We start from the raw sequence: 22660 nt of genomic DNA, 5'->3' as shown, positions 1-22660 counted from the left end.
AAACTTCTTTCGTTTTGCTTTACTGTGACTAGATGGCTTCCCTGTAGTTTCTGTGGAAGACACCAAATTGCATTGGTAATTCACAGTTTTCACTTTTAATTTGAGGTTTCAAAAGATTATTTTTATCTTTGTCAACAAACACACTTTTGGAGTTTGTCACCTGATTTGTTAAAAGAGTCACAAAGCACGTCTATTCCTTGTCCCATATGTATCTTTTTAAAACAATTTCACAAATATCAAAAACAAAGCAGCATGATTCAGTAATATGAGGTTACAAGTTTTGTAGTAAACATTCTGTATTTGTATATTTCATGTCAACTTGTTCAGAGGAAACATTTTAAACTAATCATTTGGCTCAGCAGGTGTCATTGCGCTGAATGTTGAAATCCAATACATCTGTCTTGGAGACAGAAGCTTTGATAGATTGAACCCTCTGGCTGGAAGAGATGAAATCCAGATTCCATGTAAGGAACTATCATCCTCCCACAATCGACAAAGCCTACAACCATGCTTTAACATCTTCAGGTTCTGAACTGCCTTTTACCACTGAGTTTAACCACTGTCAGAAATGTAAGTGAAATCAGAAAAATACCTCTCCTTTGTGTTAGCCAGGACTATATGTAATAACTAGGGGTGCAACGATACTCGTATCGATATCGAACCGTTCGATACAGTGCTTTCGGTTCGGTACGCATATGTATCGAACGATACAACATTTTTAATTTATTTTATCAACTTTCCTTCTGACGATGCTGTCTGTGTTGAGCGCTCAGTGGATCTGCGCTCGACAGTGCAGCCTAGGCGGAGTAGTCGAACACAGATTCACTGAGCGCAGGGCAAGCTAGCGAGACAGAAGCTAGGCTCATTGCAACATGGCAAATTGAACCTCCCCCACCCTCATTCACATCTGGCGTTTGGAACTATTTTGGTTTTCATGTGACGTATGACCCTGAAGGTAAGCGTGTCATGGACAAAAGTAAAACAGTATGTTGGATGTGCCAGCAATGCTCAATTGGTGGGAACTAGTGTGTTAGCGCAGTTAGCTCGTTAATGTGTTGACGTCTTCCAGCCCCACTCATGAGGTGATCCGCGGTAGCTCGTTAACGGAGATTTGCCGTGTTGTGACATTAATGTCATTTCAGATTAACGCTGACAGCACTAGTGGGAAGCCCAGAAGAAGCGTATAGTATAGCTTTTATTTTGGAAAGAGACATTTCTCCATAATAAACTCTCTTTTCCAAAGATGAGTGATTCCTCAATCAGATACAGGGCTCGCAAAATCGCTAGCCCGACGTCCTGGGGCTTTTTTCCAGTCGGGCTACCAAAATCTATCTCTGCCCTGCCCGTCGGCCTATCGTAGGAAGGAAAAATATATGTCAATGCTTTTGCATTCTTTCGGAAATGTAGCTGGGTAATTATGTCATTGGCATCGGCCACTGTCAATATGTGACATACTGAAATCGCGTTTGAATTTGCGCTTGTTTTCTGCTTTCACTTTGCAATCGCGTGAACTGTGTATAGAGAGCGACAGTACTGATTGGTGAGTGATGATAATTTGCGCACCAATTCCTCTGACATCGTCTTATCAATCGTTAGCTTACTATGCAAACATGACAAGTGAAATCTCCCGCAGCTTAAACATGTGAGAGGTTGATCGCGCAGAGAATCGCTGAGCGTTATGTTAGTGCGTGTGTAAAAGCAGCAGGATATATATTTTAGTTCTGCTGAGCCAAATAAGACAGGTCAGGGTGAAGAAGTGACAAAACGCAAAAGTTATGACAAATCAGACTATAAGACAAAAAGAAAGTGCAGCTTTATGGTTTCATGGACAAAAGAATTTCTGTGGCTGCAATATGACGAGCTAAATAACCAGGGCTGCACATAAGTGGTCCGCAGGTGCGCATTCGCTGTCAAAATAAAAACCTGCACAAGATAAGAAGTTGCAACGTGTGTTTGCGTACATAAGATTTTCAGGCGGAGGACAGACATTTGTTTAGAACTCTTAAAGATGTCGAAGAAGCTCCTTTAAGCAATTACTGTGATGTTCCTCCACCTCCAAAGAAATGTCAGGAGTCCGAACCACAAAAGAAGCGCGTATTCTCGGAAAAGTGGTTGCAGGAGGTGAGCTGGCTTCAAACAAATGATGAACGCACAGAGATGTGGTGCAGAATGTGCCGTGAAAATTTAATAAATGACAAATTAATAAAAAGGCATGAACATTTTTTTGTATCGAAAAAATATCGAACCGTGACACCAAAGTATCGAACCGAACCGAACCGTGAATTTTCTGTATCGTTGCACCCCTAGTAATAACGTTGTACATAGTTTGTACATACCTGACTAGGGATGGGTATTGATAAGATTTTCACGATTCCGATTCCATTTTCGATTCTGTTTAACGATTCGATTCTTTATCGATTCTCTTATCGATTTTTTTTTTTTTAAAAAGGAGAACACTAAGGTCAATTAGCTTAGATCTTTGTTTTATATCTTCTCTTTGAACAAGATAGAAATTTAGGAGTAACATGGCCTTACAAACCCAACAGTGAGATCTTAACAGATCCAACCTAACGCTCTTCAATGGGGTGTCACAGGGTCCCCAGGAAAAAAAATTGTGAATGTAAAATAATAAAATAAATATTCTTCTGTAGCAATTACACAAGAATATCCAATAATGTCCCTGCCTACAATTAAACACATTCACTTACCGAAAATCGGGGGCATCTGCTGTGGCAAATGGGTGCAAGCCTTTTACCACAAACTTAGTCACTGCTCGGTGACATTCGTCTATCCTGGCCTGAAAGGAGACGCTACCGGTAGACTGCAGCGAGAACTGCCAGCATCTGAGCCAGACTCTGTCTGTCTCATCATGGTCACCTAAATGCACAGTAATGGCAGGTTTTGTAATAAGGCAGATCGCGCTAACATAATATGCACCGTTAGTTGATTATTTACCTGCCGCATTAACGGGAGAGGACGTGCAAACGTTACCGCTGCTGCTGGGTTGAGATTCACGAGTCCGGAGCGGAATTAAAAACACGACATTTATTTAAGGTTATCGCGCGTTTTGTGAGCAAATGCTTTTGCATATTCGTAGTGTTTCCTCCCTTAAATGAAATATCTACTGTGCAAGTATTGCAAGTTGCCCTGTTGTCATCCGTTCTTGTAAAGTATAACCAAACTTTTTAGCGTTTGAGCCGCCATGTTTCCTGCCAGGTAAATGACGCTCCGCAACGTGGTGACGTCATTCGGGGCGACTGGAATCGATAAGGGAATCGTTTGCAAAAATGGCAAACGATTCCAAGGAATTGAAACAGTGGGAACCGGTTCTCAACAAGAACCGGTTTTCGATACCCATCCCTATACCTGACACACCTGGCTTAAGATATTCTCCTGAGAACCGAGGAAAAGAGAATCTTCCCATTATACTTCTTTCTATTTTCGTCCTCTTTGGAGGTAATAAAAGCCCCCCAAACACATGAGATATCAATGGAAAGCCCAGGATGTCCTCTATTTAATACAGATGGACTTAGTTGGGTAGCTCAAATACATCATAAACAAATGTCCATTACAGAGGACATAAATGAATATGTTGATTCTCAGAGGATATGGAAAATGCAGTCAGTGTAACTTTTAACACAGAACAACCAATTGAAAACAAAGGATGCCAACACCAAACATGGCTCCCCAAACTCTTAATTTCATTGGACTTGAAAAGTGTAACTCTTCCATCCAGATGGGGCTCAAAGCTTCCTTCTCAGAGAGAGATATATTGGAGCCTAACACTCAACACAATGACACCTGAAAGTTTAGTTTAAAATGATTCTTCTGAACAAATGTATATAAAATATAGCAACTATGCAGTACTTACTCTAAAACTGTAATCTCTGTCAGTATTGTAGTACTTTTTTTTTTTTAAAAAGTTGAAGATGAATGAAATCAGGAAATGCCATGTGACTCATTACACCAATAATCTGGTAAACTGCTGTATATAAATGATATGATCAAACTGGTTGAAGTACCTCAATTACTTTTTAATGACATTTTTTGTGTCATCAACGACCATAAAAAGGGCCATAAAGGAAGTGCAATGCTTTTTGATTTTTTTTATTTTATTTAATCATTACTGGTCCAGAGCAAACTGCTGAAATTTCTGATTTCATAGAGGTGAACATACTTGATGATGATTGCTTTATCAAGCACATTTGATTAGCAGCACCTGGCTGCTACTTAAACTCTTCATTTCTATGGAAGCAGTAAGATTGTGATTACTGTGTCACAGGACTGTGAAAACTTTGTTTCACATGACTCTGTATGATTTTGGTTTAGCACCATAGATGAATATAGGGGAGAGCACATCATCATCAGAGATTCAATTTAGTCATGGCATCATATGCTCTCAAAAGTATAGATTTACTGGAGTTTACCGGGTATATGTGTGGTTTTAAAGTAAAAAAAAATGTAAAGAGCAAGTCTAAGCTGAGAGGAATGTGTGATAGATTTTCTTGGTAGAACATTTCTCTGCAAATTGCTACAAAATTACCTAAAGTGATTCTCTTTATCCTATCCTAAACATCTGTATCCTGGTGTTTCTCCTGACTATAAGGGACAAAATTATGTGACTCTAATGTTAGTAAACAAACCTCAGCCCAACTGAACATGGGTTGGACTTTTAGCGCAAGTTAAACTGCATCACCGCTGTGATCAAAACACCAAATGAGCGAATATCTTCTTTGTTTTGTTTTTTCTCTGCGTTTGCACTTGTCAACATGTAATGTTAAAGGGATCCAAGGGAGTTAAATTGAACAGCTGTGATGAGCAATCTCTATACCTTTATGGCAAATAGTCTTGTTCTTGCATTGTTCGCGATTGTGATTATTAACTGTTTTTTGTTTGTTTGCACCGTCTATGTTAAATATTTGGACATCAGCCATGTTGCACAAGGACATATTATTTGGCCTCTGTGTGTTCACCAGGTCTAGTAATGCTGGAGCCGTTCAATGTATCAAATCCTTCCTCTGGCGTTCTGGAGCCATTTTCAGGAACTCTTATAGCAATGAAACCCAGAAGGAGAATTTCTTTTACTCTCCTCAGCATGATCTGTTATAGTTTCTGTAATGGGTCAGTGGAAACTTTCGGTCATAAACACGGTTGCTGTTCCCTAAAAAGTAGCTTAGGGCAACAACAATAACTCTTGAGAGGTTTTGGTAAAGCACAGAACATGAACAACAGGAATGTAGTTGACATAAATATGTCCATGGGGGAGGGCAAAGTGTCGATAACATTTACAATAAATGGCTTGGCCTGTATTTGTATAGCGCTTTACTAGTCCCTAAGGACCCCAAAGCGCTTTACACAACCAGTCATGCACCCATTCACACACACATTCACACACTGGTGATGGCAAGCTACATTGTAGCCACAGCCACCCTGGGGCGCACTGACAGAGGCGAGGCTGCCGGACACTGGCGCCACTGGGCCCTCTGACTCTCATTATTTACAATAATAGCTGTTCTTAGAGGTGCCAGTGGAAAAACTGCTAGTGCGTATGCATTATTGTCTTCATTAAGCCGGGGTTACATTAACAACCTATTCATCATCCAAGTCCTTAGATATGCAGTCTTGAAATATTGATTTGTTGTTGTTTTTTTCACTTACAAGAGGAAGAAAAGAGGACTCATAGGTTACTGACAGTAAAGACAAACAGAGGTAAACAAACAGACTGTGCAACATATGCTGAAGCCTTATGTGCGGTGAGTATCTCTGAAGATGTGTTGCTACAATTTTAAATAAGAAAAAAAGATTCAGACCTTGAAGAAACCATGTATATAAACTGATGTTATGTGGGAGTGAAGAAAAGCAGCTTTCCTTAAAATTAAATATACAAATCTGAGCACACAGAGATCCGCAGACCCTGGCCATAGTCATGGACCGAGCTTATTTTTTTATATATATCTGTTTCTTTCTCTCTGTCTTACCCTCCCTTTTTTTCTCTTTCCATCTCTTCACGCTCAGATGGCAAAATGGGCTGTGACTACTCATAACCAGACATCTTCTCAGCGTCTTCTTGACTGTTAACTTCCCCCGCCCCTTGTGCGGACCTCTCTGCTCGCGCCTCTTGGGTTTATTTCCTTCCTGAGCCATTAACAAGTCTTTTGATTATTAATTCAAGAAAACTTTTAAACCGTTTGTCATTTGCGTACGAGTTGCGGTTCATTCACTGTCACGTTTGGTGAATTATTCCTAAATTTGGATTCATTTGTTCCCACATTTTGGTCATTTTATTTGTGCTTTCTGATAAATTTATGCGCGTGCTTTGATGAATTTGCATGGAGAATTTGCAAAAGAGAAGTGCACAATAGATCAGTTTTTCACCCCAAAGCTACACTACAAATTATTTTAGAGGCACAAACGGGGAGCAACACTTGTCCTAATAAGATGAGCTACCCTGAAAACATGATTTGTGGACTATGATATTCTTGTCAGGTTTTTTAAAAACATTTTTCATGGGTCATGCGAAAAAAACGTGTTATTGCAATGAAAAACTTTCTCTCTCCTCTAGATTTTTATGCCCCAGTTGAAAGTCTCCAACATTGTTACATTGCATCTGTTTTCTTACTTATATTGATGTTGTGTGCTTAATTTATAAATCAGGAAGTCCCAAAACACAGAGATTGAGCTATTATGCAGTTGGGGGAAGAAAAGTCAATACATCCACAGCGCCTGGAGCACATTGGACAATCCGCAGTGCTACCTGTTAAAACTAAACAAAATTTGGGGAAAAAAACACACTGTCATCCTGAGGAAAACATTAGCTATTAATATTTAATAACTGGGGCATTCACAGTAATCACTGAGAATCAGAAGTGGGATGGGTAGAACTGCTGTTTATCTTTGGCAGCATACACTCTGCCCCCTCTTCCCTCTTGTTCTCTGCCTTTCTCTCTTTCTCATTGACTGCTCCTCCACCCAGAGTCAGCTGTGGCAAAGGCCGGGCACAAAAAGTCAAAAGGGTGCAGATATAAACTTTTATCTTTTAATTAAGGTTACACATCGACAAAAACAGCTTTTTAATTACGACAATAAACACACAGCCCTCCTAACTGTCAGTCACAAACACAGCAACATAATGAAATCGATACAGAGCTCAACGCGTAACCAGTGCTTGATAATGTGCCCCACCCCCCGGATTATTTTATATGCACACAGGACACACACCTGAGGCATTTTCTGCATAGAGAATGGGCAGTTTACGATGCACAGATGTGTCTATAAGACTTTATTTATTAGATTGACCCGTAATTATTGTGAACAATAAATAAAAGAGTGGCTGTAACAGCAATGAATTGTATCTGATGCATGCAGAATAGCATGTTGTGTGGTCACTGAAATAAAAATGTACCTCTATATTTTTTTTTCTGTAATCTGGTTCTCTGGTGCTAAACATTGCTAAAATGAAGGAGATGATCGTTGACTTCCGGAAGACACGGCTCGAGCACATTCCTCTCAGCATCCGCGGCCGCCCAGTGGAGAGAGCTGAAGAAGTCAGGCTCCTAGGTGTGCAGACCTCGAAGGACCTGAGCTGGCACAAGAACATCTCAGTGATCACAAATCAGGCCCAGCAGAGACTTCAGTTCCTGCGGAGGTTGAAACAAGCCTCTGTCCCCTCCAGCATCCTTAAGACTTTTTACAGAGGCATGTTTGACATACTGAATATCAACGCGATAATCCAGCTGCAGTGTGATAGACAAAAAAAGCACTGCAGAGGATAGGTAGAGCAGCTGGGAGTGCAGTTTCCCTCTCCTCTGTCCAAGACCTCTTCCAGAACCGCTGCAGGAGCAGGGCACTGAACATCATAAAGGACCACTCACACCCTCTCCACAAAAATGGTTTTGCAGTATGAAAGGCAGCACCTCCAGACTGATCAACAGCTTCTTCCCACAGGAAGAACTGTACTGTTGACTACAGTACAGTACCCAGGGGTCTAGGTAGTGTTTTAGTTTACGTTTTAATTATCTATCATTCTTACACAGTTATTTACTCATCTATTTTTCATATTTTTTAAGTGACTGTTAAGGCGGTTGGGTCAATCTCCTGATGCTCTCTGTGCAGATTAATTGCAGTGCTTTTACAATCTGTCTGTATTTATAAACCAGACATGTTATTTGCAACCTTTTTGAGAGTGAATGCAGCCAGTTCAAGTCAGTCTAAGATTGTTTGGAGATGGGTTGCCTCTGACCAGACGACCTCTGCAATCGCCAAGCGATGAAAATTGGTCAACAAGAGATTGAGGGTGTTGCACAGTTAATCTCCCGGAGACACTGGCCAGTTTTGTGACGGTATGGTTTTTGGTTTATAAATAACCACGAAGGGAGCTACACCAAAGTTTGCCAAAATTCTTCATCCTATTCTTTTCTTTTCTTTATTTATTTATCTGCTTGTTTCTTTGTTCCCATTCGGTTCGAGTTCACATAAATGCTTCCAACCGTCAAAATTACTTCTCTGTTTTTCACTGTAGTCACATACATACTTAGCAGGAGCACAAATGGTTGCCAGCCAACACAGAGCCATCAGTATGCACGGCAGTGCACACAGCAATAACTGTGGATGCAAGCCACATGTTTTATAGATGTCAAGGACTACCTGCCAAATTGTCCCAGTGGTGCTCTATTCCGGTTATGTTGCACTCTTTACCTAATAATACTAAAGCATTTCTTACACGGGACAGTGGAAGTCCCAGTATTGTCGTAAAATTTGGTGTAGGTGTTCTTTCCCAATCTAATTTAATCTAAGGTGCCAGAGAGTCACTTGCTGTGATTCTGCACCTCTGGCAAAAGAACTTTAGTGTCCTCTGGAGAGAAGCCGTTGTAATGGATCAACTCAGGACTCATATGACAAAATTGTTTCATCATGCCGCAAACAACTTTTTGTTGCTGCAGGGTGACTTGATGTGTCAAGAGAACATTTGTGTCAGCAAACACATGTAAACCGCTTTATTATGAACCAGACAAGTAATGGGCCCTGTTTCCCCTTCATCTGAACACAACAAAACAAAATGAGATTGCTCCGCTTCACCTTAATCGTCATCCGCCTCTTAGAGAACAAGGAAGTGCTTGAAGCCAAAGAATAACTTTATTGCTTCAAAATTAATCTGTAATAAAAGCTTTAGTTCTTGTGTTGGTGTATTCAGATGTGATCTAGAGTGGTGTGGTCTTTGAGTGATTTGTGTGGAAGTCCCAGGAGCTGTACGTTCATATTCTCTTCTGCGCCTACAGAGATGAGTCTCTGCATAAGCGGGTCTAGACAAACGTGTCTTAAAAGCAGCTTCCTCGGCAACGGTGACTATTGAGAGTAGTGGGGCATGTAACGTGTGCTATAAGCAAACATATGAAATTAAAATTGCACCTAAAAATCAGCAACATATTTTTTATGGTACATATTCAACTAGGAGCTGGAAACATTCCTCAAATATTTTGGTCCATGTTGACATGATAGTGTCATGCCGTCAATGTTGGGATGTTACTTTTAAAATGTATTCCACTACAGATTACAGAATACATGCTCCAAAATGTATTTTGTAACATAATCCGTTACGTTACTCAATGAGAGTAATGTATTCTGAATACTTTGGATTACTTAACAAACTCGCCATACCAATACCAACTAGATTTTTAAATCTTAATATAAATAAGTAACAGTAGGGTGGACATTAGGTAAGGCTGCACTTTTTGCAGCGATCTCATATAGAAAACTATTCCGTGCATATATAAAACAGGTCCGTGGTTCCGAACCGTAGTAAAGGGACCTCTGGCTAATACGTCGGGTTCCGTGTCGGGCTCGTAGCTGAAAACTAGCTTTACTTTGTTGTCTGGGTCAACTTTGCTAGCGAGAGACAGAGAGAGGTGTTGAAAGGCTGCTCCAACGGAACTTATTGTTTCAGAGGAAAACACGAACACCAATGTTTCCTCTAAGCTGCGCACAGTCTCTGCACACTAAAAATCTGCGTTGCGCACAGAAAAAAATCTAACCTGAATTGAAATTAACAATAATACTTTAACAATTCTGATTTGCAGTGTTAGTCAGTAAGTGACTGGCTGCTTCTGTATGGGATTAGAACGATGCCACCTTATCCCATAGTCCAGCCGCTGATGTGAATCACATTCGTATATACGCAGCTAATCAATGTCGTCGACAGGCTATGACAGCGTCCTTATGTGCCGACACCGGTGTTTTAGCTAGCAAAGCGGCGTGGATGATGTGGAGTGAAGCCACATTAATGACAACACGTACAACCATTGGAGATGTGAGCAGGACAGACGGAACAATTGATGAAAACATGTGGACTTTATACCAGTTTTTAAATTGCGTTGATAGGCCACGAAAAACCAGAGTTATGATAAAAATATCTGCAATGTTTGTTTTTTTCCTGAATACTATTGTTGTTTATATTTACTTCAGGAAGAAACGATAAAATAAGCATTTTATCAGGAAAACACTCAAAAGCGCTCTCCACCTGTGAGCAAAAACAAAACCAAAAAAACCCCACCCTTTCCTATTGGTGGAAAAACGAACCATGTCGACCAATCAAAAAATGATATGGCAACATGGCATTTAGTTGTTTAGGAGCATTGGTCATTATATACTGTATTTTACAGACAGAGAGTTACAGGACTCTCTCCCAGACCACAGACTCATACTAATAATACAAGTCAGAGCTTTATAAAAAAAAAAAAAATGAAAGTTGTGTTTTCAAAATTGGAGTTCAAGTTATTTTTACTTCCAATAGTGTTAACATCCTACAATAGTGTCATGAACATTTTTTTTTTAAATTTTCATTGTAAGTGAGCTAAAGCAGTTAATTATAAGTAGTCTAACATAAATGTAAATGCTGTAATTTGATTCTTTTAATAAACCATGTAACTTGGATGGATTCGATACTGGCGTGACCACACACGTCTGCTGTTGCTCACAGTGGTCCAAGGGACTGCTCAGGCAGTTTGTGTGTTTGCTCAGACACATGAAAAATTAGAGGGAACATTGACAAAAACAGTGTACAGTCGAGTCTTAATCCGGTCTTTAAGTGATGACGTGATGAATCCTGCTTCCGGGCCCAAACTGCCCTGCGTTTAATAAGGCTTTTGTGTTTTTAACATGTTTTAATGCTTTGTATCTGGTTCTATTTAATCTCAAAAAGCACCAAAAGACAGTCAGTGATCACTGTCGCCCTCTCTCGGTTTTTATTACTGCTATTCATTTTAAAGCTCAGTTTTTAAAGCCTTACGATGCAACTACAACCCAGCCCATGCAGCAGTATATTAATGACTAACCTCGGATTGTTTACTTTCCTGTTTTTGTCGGAAGTGATAGCAGAGCTGTACATTTTAATTTGTTTGAGAAATCCCTCAGTCAGGACAGGCTATATTATATTTAGATGGAAACTAGCGAGCTAACTCCTTACTAACTTCTAACTCCGTTAAGTTCAAAAAATTCAGTTTTCATGGATACCTGGATGTTTAACTTAATTGTTACACCTGGCAGAGCAGCCACACTGGTCATTTTATTACAGATGAAAGAATTTAGACAGTTTTTAACTCTCAGTGATGCTGCAGTGCTTGTTTGCCTTATGGACCTGCAGCAGAGTTTGGGCCCAGACACGGCTAATGACATCAGACATAAAGACCGGATAGCTTACTTACAACTGGGCTACACTGACCATAAGGCTACATTCTTTAGGACTATGCCTGTAACACTCTGCCTATTGCCTGTATATTAAATCATTTTTTGATCAATAATTTTTAATTATGCGGGCCGCAAGTAGGGGTGACATGGGCCGTGAGATTGAGACACAGGCATTTGAGGCTCTTAATGCGTGTTTTGTTTGGATTTCCACTGGCGTGGAATTACCAAAAATAGAGAGGGCATAGCCTAACATATGAAACAGGAAAAGACCGCTGTGTAATCCATTTATTTCATTAAAGTAACTGTATTCTGAATACCACCCTTTTAAACGGTAACTGTAATGGAATACAGTTACTCATATTTTGTATTTTAAATACGTAATGGCGGTACATGTATTCCGTTACTCCCCAACACTGCATACAGTTACTGCAGATCTGTCAGGTTCACATCCATGAAGTGAATCTCCCGTTCGACCACATCCCAAACACACTCTGTTGAGAAACCAGGTGATGAGGATCTGAGCTTTGTGACACGATGTGTCCTTTGAATGACGCTCAGTTGGTACCAAGGGGTCCAAAATGTGCCGAGATCGTTTTTGCCCAGAAAGATGTTGCTCACTCGATAATTTCTCTTGTTTAAATCATTCTTTCTAAATCGTAGAGATGGTTATGTGGTAAATTTGAGACAAATTTGAGCATTTGTCTAAAAGTTGATACGTGTCAAAGCCAAAACATTAACTGAGCTGGTGATGACTGGGTGGAGGAGAGGCTCAGAAAGGCTGCCAACACATTCTGACGCACAATGCCATTGTGTGTCTCACAAGGTTTCTTTTGTGGTTGTTGCCTTGACATACCTGTGGTAATACTGGCTGCCATGTGATTACAAACTTTGTGTTTTGCCCTCGGTTTGGCTTTCCATCACTGCCTTTATCTGCTGATTCAGTTTAGAATCGAAAAGTATTAAGTTAGATTCAAGAAACCTGTTCATGTGTTTTCCCCTTCACACCAGCAGCCTTTCTGCGTCACAGTTGGGAGAGAGACAGCCCTCACTAATGCCATAACCTGTTATGTCACGCACCATTGTTAAAGGACACCTCTTGCATAAATGAGACATGCCTGTGGGCAAAAGAGCTTGCAAAGAAAAGCGTCTGGACTTCTATAAGTTACTTGAAGACGTTTCACCTCTCATCCGAGAAGCTTCTTCAGTTCTAAGGTCAAATGGTGGAGAGTCCCAGATATAAACCTAGTGGGAGTGTCCCCCCACAGAGGGACAAAAGGACCCCCTGATGATCCTCTAATCGCCTGAGCCAAGATGTGGAACTGGGTGTGGGTCCCAATCAGCCAGAGTTTCGGGTGAGTTCATTGTGAAACCTGGCCCCACTTTATCATGCGAATTCCTGAGGTCAGATGGCCCAGGATGTGAGTGGGCGTTAAGGCGTCTGGGGAGGGAACTCAAAACTGGATTATAGTTGGTGTCGTAAACCACCGCCTCTGTTCAAAGATGGTCGCTCACCGTGGACATAGATGGCTTCTTTCACTCCTCTTTCAAACCACCTGTCCTCTCTGTCCAAAATGTGAACATTGGCATCCTCGAAAGAGTGTCCTTTATCCTTAAGATGCAGATGGACAGCTGAATCTTGTCCTGTGGAGGTGGCTCTTCTGTGTTGTGCCATGCGCTTGTGAAGTGGCTGTTTGGTCTCTCCAATGTAGAGGTCTGGGCATTCCTCGCTGCACTGTACGGCATACACCACATTGTTAAGTCTGTATTTTGGCGTTTTGTCTTTCGGGTGAACCAGTTTTTGTCTGAGCGTGTTGCTGGGTCTGAAATGCACCGGGATGTCATGCTTGGAGAAAACCCTCCTGAGTTTTTCCGATATACCGGCTACATAGGGGATGACAATGTTGTTGCGTCTGTCCTTCTTATCCTCCCTCGCTGGTGTCTGATCTTCTTTTCTGTGCCTCTTTGCTGACTTTAAGAACGCCCATTTAGGATAGCCGCACGTTTTGAGTGCTTCCTTTACATGTGTGTGTTCCTTCTTTTTCCCTTCAGGCTTAGAGGGAACATGTTCTGCCCGGTGGTGTAGGGTCCTAATTACTCCAAGTTTGTGTTCCAGAGGGTGATGGGAGTCAAACAGAAGGTACTGGTCCGTGTGTGTGGGCTTCCGGTAAACTTCGATGTTGAGGTTGCCATTCTCTTCAATGTGCACAGCGCAGTCCAGGAAAGGCAAACAGTCGTCCTTTGTGTTTTCCCTGGTGAACTTGATGTTTTTGTCCACAGCGTTAATGTGCACAGTGAAGGATTCCACTTCTTGTGTCTTGATTTTGACCCAGGTGTCGTCTACATATCTGTACCAGTGGCTGGGTACTCTTCCTTTGAAAGAGCCAAGAGCCTTCCTTTCCACTTCCTCCATGTAAAGGTTGGCTACAATAGGTGACACGGGGGAGCCCATGGCACAGCCATGTTTTTGTCTGTAATAGCCTTCGTTGTATTTGAAATATGTAGTGGTGAGGCAGAGGACTAACAGTGTGCAAATCTGATCGGGTGTGAAGTTGGTCCTGTCCTCCAAAGAGCTGTCTTCTTGTAGTCGTTTTCTGACAGTCTCCACAGCCTCCATGGTGGGTATGCAAGTGAAGAGAGAGACTACATCAAAGGAAAAAGAAGTCCAGACGCTTTTCTTTGCAAGCTCCTTTGACTACGATGACCTGGATGACTGAGAACCTTCACAGACGACATGCCTGTGGCTTTGACAGAACTGCTTTATTATCTCCCCTGGGAATAAAAACCGCCTACTTGTTGGTCATGACTAAACGAAAAAGAAAAAAAACCCTGAATCTCCTCTGTGGCTGAATTAAAGCGCCAAAAAACCACACTACTGAGCAACTCAGCGTTTGTTTTTTTTTGTTTTTTTGTAAATCCATTTAAACACAATAGTTGTGATTCCAGCACCTCCCCTCCGACTGAAGTTCTGTTAATGACTATTATTATTATTATTCGTGCTGTAAGCCAGGATTTCATTTTTTCTTATAGACAATCAAAGCTACATTAGTCCTAAGCTGCTTCACAGTAAACCTTTTCACCTTGCTACACCTAGCCCTGCTGCTGACTGCATTTTTGTTTGGGTGAGTTTTTAAATTTAGGGCATTTTTGGCCTCTACTTGTTTTATATCGACGTACACACACGAAAGCACAGGCATGCACAGTGTCCCATAGCCGTACTCTCCATCACTCAGAGTTATGGTAGCTACACGTTGCCTTCCGGAGCAGTCACAGACTCATCCCCATAGACCTGTCGTACATGGTTCAGTGCCTCATTTTCAATTGTTCTTCAGACCCTCATAAATCACCCTTGAAAGTGTGTGTCTTGTCTCTCCGTGCACTTGAGTGTGTGTGTGTGTCCATGTTGTTATTGTTGCCAGCTGTTCACACATTAGCAATGTAACTTGGTTACCTTGACCCTCAAACATGCACCTGCCATGTTCCTCTTCATTTACACCTTTGAGCATACTAAACCATGCAAGTGCTGAATTATTTAACATTGTTAAGCACTTATTTGCTTATGTTTTCTCTTCATGGTGAATTTGTACCAACTTGTCTTTGCTCCTGTTTTCCATAGATTTCCAGGCTCATACATTTTCTGCTTGCCCACACTGTTGGCACTCCTTATCTTTTCATGTCACCATGACTAACAGAGCAGCTCAGCTCTCTTCCTTCTCTTAGTATAACCAATTGTTTGTTTAATGTCTTTCAAATCCTGCCATTTTATTTTCAATTTATAACACTCACCAATGTTGCAGTGATGAGGCCAAGTGTTATACTGCAATCTGACATTCCCATTTTCAATAAAGTCCAGATCTGTGAGGACAAGCAGATCATAGGAAAAGCAGATCATAGAATAATGAATAATTATTTCTTCCATCTATCTCTGAAAATGTATAAATTCAAGTCCTGGCCTAGATGCATCTCAGCTCCAAACTTTAGCTCCAGGTCATTATTTCATAATATGTTCCTTCTTCCTTCTTCAGTATACTGCTGAAAGTATTCACTCCGCCATCTAAATCACTGGATTCAGGTGTTCCATTCACTTTCATGGCCACAGGTGTATAAAATCAAGCATGCAGGCATGCAGACTGCTTCTAGAAATGTCTCTGAGAATGAATTCCAGCGTGGTACCACAACAGGGTACCACAACAGGATGCCACCTGTGCAACAAGTCCAGTCGTGACATTTCCTCGCTACTAAATATTCCACAGTTGGTGATATTTTAACAAATTGGAAGCGATTGGGAAAAACACCAACTCCGCCACAAAGTGGCAGACCACGTAAAATCGCAGAGGGTCAGCAGATGCTGAGGTGCATAATGCACAGAGGTCACCAACTTTCTGCAGAGTCAATCTCTACGGACCTCCAAACTTCATGTGGCTTTCAGATTAGCTCAGGAACAGCGTGTAGAGAGCTTTGTGGAATGGCTGAGCAGCTGCATCCAAGCCTTACATCACATAGCACAATGTTAAGCGTCGGATGCAGGGTTAGGGTTAACCACTGGACTCTTCATGAGCAGTGGAGATATGTTCTCTGGAGCGAATAATCATGTTTCTCTGTCTGGAAAATGATGGATGAGTCTGGTTTTGGTGGTTTCCAGGACAATGGTACTTGTCTGACTGCATTGTGCCAAGTGTAAAGTTTGGTGGAGGGAGATTATGGTATGGGGTATTTTTACAGGAGTTGGCCCCTTATTTCTAGTGGAAAGAACTATTAATGTGCCTGCATAACTGGACATTTTGCACAATTTCATGCTTCCAGAATCTGGAAGTTTTGGAGGAAATTTTGAAATTTTATATCTTTAGGCATATTTATTTGGATTTCCCCCCGTTGCTTTTGAAAACAACAACAAGAAAAAAAAAGGCATTTCAATAATTTCTCCTATTTCTGTTTTGCCTTCTCTCTAATATATATATTTCATCTTCATTTAAGGAAAAACACTAATATATACCTCCTTAAAAATATGAATATGACTTTGATCTGACATGTGGTGAAAGTGTTCTGCATTGGTGAGTTTGTGGCTTTTCTTGTCTGTTTCTATTGCTGTGTCCGTTGAATCATCATGTATTTGCCTCACTGGGTTGTAGCATTCCCAATTAAAATAGGGAAATGTGATGCTTGTGGTGTAAATGGCCAGCCAGCTCAATTATTATGGTTTTGCTTTTTTTGTAAACAAACATTTTCTTGGTTGTTGCAGCTGAGAATATTCTTTGTAAATTCAGTTAACCTTCGCTAACTACCTGCAGGCTTTTAGTGATGACTCGATTTAGCACATTAGCTATGCCCCAACAGTGTGCGATTAGTTAAAATAAAATCACGATATTTCTCATAAAACGGGTGTCAAAGCAGTGTCAGACTGTATAAACAACAAACTCACTACATTGGTGCTGCAGATTGAGTGCTCACCTACGAGATGTGCAGCTCTTCACCAGCCACGTGTGCGATGCCAGTCTGACAAAAAAACTGGCACCATCAAATTAACAGTGCTGTAACAAAAAGAACATAAAAATGCTGACAGGGTGATAAGACTCTCATAGTCATTTTTTCCATTTCATTGGTGTGTGTTTTACAAGATTTGTATCTGGGAGAAGCACTTGGAGTTTTTTCAAATCTTAAAAAACGTTACCCACCTTCTCCTCCTCCAACCCCCAACGAATCACAGCAGATGGCTGCCCCTCTCTGAGCCTGGTTCTGTGGGAGGTTTCTTCCTGTTAAAGGGAAGTTTTTCCTTTCCACTGTTGCCAAGTGCTTGTTCATAGGGGATCATCTGATTGCTAGGGTTTTCTCAGCCTCTCTATATTATTGTATTGTCTTTACCTTACAATTTAAAGTGCACTGAGGCAACTGTAGGTGACAATATAAATAACATTTTATTGAATTGAAAAAACTAGCAGTATTAAGATACTGGACATTTCTATTTACATTTACACCGGTAATTTCAAAACGAGGAAGAAGTGCTGCTGTTTATATCGTCTCAAATTTAAAAGTACAGATTTGTCAATACATAAAGACACTGAATATTTGAAATGGCTGCTTGCTTTCCTCAGTCTCAACACGAGAACACCTGCTGTGCATTCTCGCTTGCTCACCGTCTCTCTGGATTTGCTTTTTTTGCCTTTTATATATTTCACAATTTGAGGTTTTTGAACAAATGAAATATCTCAGGAAGGTTTTATCGATGTGGAAGTTACAAAAGCTTCTGCACCATCCGGCCCATCTATAAAACTCAAAAACTATACTTGTTTTAACTTTGGCCAGTCTTACCTCTGTTTGCTCAGCGTATTCAGGTTGAGACACGCTGAGGAGAAGAATGCATCATCTTCTAACTTGGCTTGAAATAGCAGTCTAGAGAGGGTGGCAGGCTGCAAGGGTACACAGACTATGCGAGGATAATCCCTCGCCTGTCTTAATATAGGGAAGCTTTGCATTTGCTACTGGACTGCACGGCTTCTGTCGGTGGAAAAAGCAGAGCAGTGAAAATAATGCGTAATCAGGTGACTTGGTTGCAGCTGGTCCTGCCGATCTTCAGGTTGGAGAGGGATAATAACAAGCGAGATTGCTGCCAGCAGGTAGTGTTCCTCATAGGGAATGCGCTCACATTGTGGGAACGGCGATACGTAGAGTGTATGTTGTCTTCCCGCTGTGGTGTGATGAGAAATAATGCAAATGCTTTTGGTAACTGTGTCCCAGGGTGCCGTGTTTCAGTAAGCCTAATAATTCAAATCTCTAAGAATTCCACCATCCTTAGAGGTTGTGCATGTTTTCATGTGGAAAGTATCAAACCAATTGTATTGATTAAATCTTCAGGGAAGACAGCAGACTTGGCAAGCCTAGACAGCAGTGGACCTGGGCTGCACCAAATCAAAGCACAGCGTCAGACTGTGAGCTAAGGGACTGTCAGGGTGAAATCTTTTTTTTTTTTTTAATAGTCAAAGCTGACCATTAATTAAAGTCCTGCTATGAAATCAGACTCCAGCTGTTTTACACATTTATTTCCTATTTGGACTTTCCTTCTGAGACTTGGTCTATCCTTTTAGCCCAAAGTCAACATTCACAATGAACCAATTAAACAAATGGCTCGATGTAGAAGAAAACCGCTGGAAACAGCCAGAGCCCTCAGCAGATTCACTCAAACTTGAACCACACACTTATAATGCTGCATTTCTACTGGCAGATAACACTGATGAACACAGCAAATAGAACAAATGATTTAAGACTCCATATATGTGAGGACTTCAAGATTTTTATTGTGGCACTATATTTCCCTATTGATTAAATAACATTTATTTGAGCTACAGTGTAACATGCACTAAATCCTTGAGTGAAATTACTCAAAGCACTGTGTCCCCTGTGTCATAAAATCAATGCAGAGAGGGGGGAAAGAGCTGCTGGAGTTAATGGTACCCTTTTTTAATTTAAATGATAAATGCCGTAAACGCATTGTCTTCATTAAATTCATTTACAACTTTTCATGACATTCACCTTTTCTGTGTTGCGACGTTGATTCCTATTTGATGCATAAGCCGATAAACCTAGTTGGGTCACGCCGGATAGATTTCCACTAACAGGACTTTGTATGAGAGGAATACACGTCTGTCCTCAAAAATAAGGAAGGGCATTTCAGAAGCGCCCTGAATGTGTTATAACTCACAAACTGACATTTGTGTGTGCGGCCACGTATTCCTGTGCAGTCGCAATATTTTCAGGTTTTGTCATGGTAACACAACTGACCCTGGTGGTATTCGTTTTACTGTTCTTTACTGTGCTTGTTAGTTTTCTTAAAAGTAATGCAGTATGTTACTTTATTACTCGCTGGAGAAAGTAATTAATTACACTTCTATGTTACATTTAACCTGACTGAATACATTGTCAATTTATTACCAGTTAACAATATAAAGCTTTCAGTCCCACACAAACACCTATCGTAATGAGGACACACACATCTTTTTTTTAGTATTTGCATGAGAACACAAAGAAATTTGAAAATTGCCACAGTGATTCTACTGTAGAAACTTGGACAGGTAGAAATGGAGGCTTCAATCCTGACTTCTCGTTGCTGGTTTTGTCACCTGTTGAAGATCGGGGTCTGGTAGCTTTAGCATCATGTTGAGATTTCAGTTAGCATAGATGTAACATGCTGTCTGTGCAGATGCTTGGAAATAGTTGTGTTAGCAACATACTGCAGTTGTTTCTGTCTATTGCGCTCTTGTCCTTTTGTGCAATACCCATACCACCACTGTAGACCACGCCACCATTTTTCTCTTCCATACACACAAACTGAAATCAGCTGTGTGTAGCGTAAGAAAGAAATGTTTTATTAGAAGTTTCATCACCCTTTCTATCGACCTGGCACTCAGATAAGTCAAAAACATTTCTAATGTATCTAATATGATGTCTTTACCATTAAGGATCCATTAGTCATGTGTTATGGACACCAAACTCACTGTCCACAGGATAACTGGTCATCTACAGTTTTGGTAAAAATGTTTTTTTAACACCAGCACCGGGCATCTCTCTTTCATATGACCATCTGTGTTGTCCACATAAAACACCAGCCACATTCTGGATGCCCTTCTTTTGTGTCAGGGCTGCTCTATCTAGGATTGTGTTGGGATCTGACCATCAACCTCTCTCTCTGTCCTTTTCTCACACACACACAAGCAATATTGAGTGAGCCCTGATAATATCTCCTTTTAATCTGCTACCACCTAATCTGAAATGTTTTGGTAAATGAAAGAGAGAAATGGCATCGTCACCATCACCAACATAGCTTTTATTTTTTGCTTTTTTTGTGTTCTTCAAATGCAGTTGTTTTGGGTGGTTGCAGAAGCAGGTATAAAAACCTGGATGTGGGAGACATCCGAAGAGCTTGAGTTGGCAAGTTTGGGACTGCCTTAAACAGAATCTAAGAAAAGTAACTACCATCTCATGAGAGGAATGCATCATAATACCATTTTAATTTAATCATTATTTTTTGATTGGTTTTGAGACTTTCGTACAGACTAGACAAATACTTACCTACCTCAATGTTTTCCATGTTCAGCTGTGAAAGAAGCAACTCCGTTTAGAAAAACGCCTTCAGATTGGTGGCTCTGCACCTTTCAATGATGTCATATTCATTATCTTGAGAGCTGGTGTTTTGAAATGTTTCAAATTGTTTTTCTTCAAGGTCGTGCAATCACGAGCCTCCTGCATATAGATATTGGAGAGAAACGGTATGATTTGCATCTGATTTCCACAGTGTTGTTACTTTGGGAAAACTCAGGTCTAAAAACCTCGAAACAGAATAAAATCAGAGAAAAACCTGGATGCCGAAGTTTGTGAGGCACTTCAGTTGAAGTAACAGGTTTTTTATCCCGACTACAATATACAGTTAATGCCCTACTTTAACTGAATCTATAGGGAGATAAAACCCCTGACCCCTGCTGCACACTGAGCCAGCAGGTTGGGCTGATGGAGCAGGGGCCATTTCAAACAAACAACAGGCCGTGACTAAATTTTTTCATTACATTACATAAATTAATCATTCAAAATCTGACTTAAGCAGTCTGGGTTTAGCAGCAGTATGATGACTCTTTTGCAGACCGTAGCCAAAGTTTGTTCAAAATGTGGCCAAAGGATCCAAAAAGCTGCTAAATAAGTTGGCGTCTGTGAGAACTCGAGGAGGAGAGTGAGTGGAGCTGTCTTTGCTGATGTAGAGGAAGAGTAGTGACAGGTTTGCATGTAAACTGAGAGAGGAGAGATACAAGAAACGGTTTATGTGCAACAACATCACTCTATGAATTTAAATTGCATTGTCTTATCCTTAACCTTGACTGAAAACACATTGGTAAATGATACAAAATGATACATTTTCAGTTAATGTCAGTAAATAAAGTCTGACATTAATCCCAGAATGGTTTATTTGCTATTTTTGCAATTCTAAAGATTAAAAGATTAAATCAATAATTTTTTTTAGTATCAGAAATAAAACTGTAAGCAAAAAAAGGATTGACTGTATTATGCAAGAGAAAGAGGACTGTGCCGATAATTCCACTTTGGTGATTTGCAAATTTATTACAACTCTAATATATTATTTATGATATTACTTATTAAGAATATAATTTTCCATTCAACAAACCTTGTGATAAATCTTTTCAACATGTTACAGGTTTATATTTTGGTGCCCTGAACGCCCACTAGTAAGTAGGTTTTAGGCACTAAATCTAAAATGTGGATGGCTTTAAAAAACAATCCCATGAGTAGATTTTATTAATCAGACCACAGACCATAGAAGGTGAAGTGAACAGTGAAAAACCCCATCTAATTCAAAACTGCTTTATTTCTCTCAGGTACAGGATAGAGTAGCTCCTTTATGGCTCTGGATGGATGTTACAGCACTAATCAGATGGGACTGCACATACTGTGCTGCACAGATAAGAGAAAAAAATACCTAAATGGGATGTAATACCACCACACTAATTGTTACTAGTGCACTTACATCTTTTGCCAGGATTTCAGAAAGAAAAGGAAGTAAGTGCTCCTTATTTCATACTCTGGGTGTACTCTTGGCCACGCTCTGCTAAAGCGACAGGACCAGCTCCTCCGTAGAAGCAAATCCTGGAATAAGTGCTTCATTTTTAAGTCTGGTGTATGCAAATTGTGGTGAGGATGTTTTGTGGTATTTGTTATACTCTTGCACCTCTTAGTTTGAATACAAATCCAAACAGTCAGCATTATGCAACACAAGCAGGAAAAACTACTGCTGCTGGTTACAAAACAAAACAGGAAAAGAGAAAATCTCTCTCCCATTCACTCGTATCTGGAAGTTTTTATGAATAATGCAGCGAGCCCGAGGTTAGGGAGGTGGAGAGCGGATGCCAGTTTGAGCTTTAAACATAGAGTATTTGACATCTGAGTTAACATGGACTGACTGTAGATCTCTGCTTTGACAAACACCTCC

General features: G+C 40.5%; 2 long non-coding RNA genes across 2 annotated transcripts; both read right to left on the bottom strand.

Annotated features, from left to right (window-relative positions):
- Positions 1–2452: 2452 nt before the first annotated feature.
- Positions 2453–3371, bottom strand: LOC146517092 (uncharacterized). Its single transcript, XR_014874755.1, has 2 exons — positions 2956–3371; positions 2453–2877 (listed from the first exon to the last, which is right to left on the bottom strand). It is a non-coding gene; the product is annotated as an uncharacterized LOC146517092 (long non-coding RNA).
- Positions 3372–6974: 3603 nt separating this feature from the next.
- Positions 6975–18662, bottom strand: LOC146517091 (uncharacterized). Its single transcript, XR_014874644.1, has 3 exons — positions 17125–18662; positions 15463–15531; positions 6975–7582 (listed from the first exon to the last, which is right to left on the bottom strand). It is a non-coding gene; the product is annotated as an uncharacterized LOC146517091 (long non-coding RNA).
- Between the last annotated feature and the right edge of the window lie 3998 nt (positions 18663–22660).

The sequence above is a fragment of the Neolamprologus multifasciatus genome, chromosome 6 (genome assembly GCF_963576455.1).
Source record: "Neolamprologus multifasciatus chromosome 6, fNeoMul1.2, whole genome shotgun sequence".
Taxonomy (NCBI): Eukaryota; Metazoa; Chordata; class Actinopteri; order Cichliformes; family Cichlidae; genus Neolamprologus; species Neolamprologus multifasciatus.
This window is presented reverse-complemented; position numbering and strand designations above follow the sequence as displayed.